This window comes from Dermacentor albipictus, chromosome 9, assembly GCF_038994185.2.
Source record: "Dermacentor albipictus isolate Rhodes 1998 colony chromosome 9, USDA_Dalb.pri_finalv2, whole genome shotgun sequence".
Classification (NCBI taxonomy): domain Eukaryota; kingdom Metazoa; phylum Arthropoda; class Arachnida; order Ixodida; family Ixodidae; genus Dermacentor; species Dermacentor albipictus.
In genome coordinates, this window is record NC_091829.1 from 46,005,897 (window position 1) to 46,008,022 (window position 2,126).

Genomic DNA, 2,126 nt, shown 5'->3' on the forward strand with positions numbered 1-2,126 from the left:
TTGGCCCCCTTTCTTCTCATTGATTACATAACGAGGGTCCCGAATCCGGCAACATTGACGCCTTTAGGTAGCATATGTGGGTTTATTGCCCAGTTGCCTTCACCCAAAAAGATCACGTTCTCGTGACGCCTGCGGCATGAAGGACGTTCCACGTCCGCCGCCAAGGTCTGTGAGTGGCGGCGCTGGCTAACATTCCCAGGGTTCTACTAGGACACATAAATACCCAAGAAAGTGGATGGGAAAACAGCGCCGCGGTAGCTCAATTGGTAGAGCATCGCACGCAAAATGCGAAGGTTGTGGGTTCGGTTCCCACCGGCGGCAAGTTGTTTTTTCATCCACTTTAATTTCCATTAATTTATTGTTTCATTACTTCATTTATTAAGCACAAGTAATTTCCCCTATGTTGTCCTTGGTGTCAGTGTTTGTTGGCTTCTTATGAAATGACTAGATTAGCCGAAGTATGACACTCTGGAACGCTTCAATGAGCAACTTTCTGCAAAGGCTGTAATGAACCCGCACATAGTAAGCACAAATCCCTCGTCACTGTGAACATTGCTTCGTACTTCGAATAAATATAAGCACCGTGCCCCGCATAGTTTACCGAGGATACCGAGGGAAAATAGCTAAATGTCGTGTATAACGTATGACAATTGGGAGAAAGCCACTATAAGCAACTGTCCCCAGAGCACATCAGAAACCTACACAGTGCGTGTGTTCGGTACTCGTCCCCAAAAAAGTGGCTTCGCTTTTCAAAATGCGGAATATCTGCTGCTTTCTTTCTCCAACCGGGAAAATAGAAATAGTGCACTTCTTATTTAAAAACAGCGTGGAAATGACATCGTCATAGGCAGAAATGACACATTTCTTTAGAAAAAATTCATGTCAGTGTTCTATTGGAATTGAAATGGATTTGCACGTTCGACCGAGGACATCTTAAACAGCATATCTACGATAAGTCGTGATTACATGATAAAATTGGAGAGTTATACCTGTAGGAGGTTTTATTAGATTGTTGATCGTGTTACTATATACAGAGAATGCAATGCTCCGTAGGATAGCTCTACACAAATATAAAACACTTCCAGCATTTGATATACCAACGATTTCATGCCGTAAGGCACGCCAGTCGTTGGTCGCGGCTGATTGTAATACTTCATTAGGACCTCCCCCTTGCCCGCAAGTTAAATGTACCGAGCTGACTGTGTTTTTTGGATACGGAAATAGGATGCCGCTACAGGGCATCCTGAGAAGGCGCCAAAGACAATCCTCGCTGTCCAAGCAAGGGATTTGTCGTAACAAAAGGCATTACTTATGTGGTGACTATAATAAGAAAGAAAATTTAGCTTAAGCTGTAGTTGAACCTAGCGCGCGCGCGCGTGTGTTTGTGTCTGGTCCAGCGGAAGCCGAGCAGCAAATGCACAATTATGGCGACTTAGTGCCCGCTATAACTGCTAATTAGGCTATAAAATAAGCTTTGAAAAAGCCGGCACACTCACACACAATCGAAGTATTTTTGAAACATTGTAGTTGCAGTTCACAAAACGGGAATAGCACCAATACGCTTTTACGCGTAAACCGCGTTTCCGAAATAGAAGCGTTACTGTACATTTTGTCATTTTCTTGTTCTTTAAGAAAAGGCCCACAAGCCAGTGGTTATATCACAGAAATCTTTCGAAACTCAAAAGCATACGCTCACAGCTTAATACTAGCGCTGCTGTTGGAGCCGAATTCAGCCGACGCTACTAACATGCTCTATCTTGAAAAGACTCCACACATCCTCTGGCTACTTTGCGGATTTGGCCTTTACAAATATTTACGATTAGTAGCCATCCTAAAACAACCATGTATTGGCAAAGCTCTTCATTCTCTCATTTGAGCTTTTAAACTAGCGCATCGCATTCAAGAGGAGTGCGTGCGTGAAGCTCTTCCACTGAAGAATTGTTGACAATTGTGCATAAAAAGATGCAGCTGTTTGATTTCTTAACAACATAAGCCGAGCTTCGCGAGCTCTCCAGGTGACAGGTGTACTTGTTTATCTTTCATCGGGTGATCGCGTATCACCGCCTAACAAATGTTAACGATATGCGCAGGAGGTGCCTAATGGCGTCGGAACAAAAAACTAAAGT

The 2,126-nt window shown here is 43.7% G+C and overlaps 1 non-coding gene across 1 annotated transcript; it reads left to right on the forward strand.

Moving 5' to 3' along the window:
- Window positions 1-248: 248 nt before the first annotated feature.
- On the forward strand, window positions 249-321 carry TRNAL-CAA (transfer RNA leucine (anticodon CAA)). Its single transcript has one exon. It is a non-coding gene; the product is annotated as a tRNA-Leu (tRNA).
- Window positions 322-2,126: the final 1,805 nt, after the last annotated feature.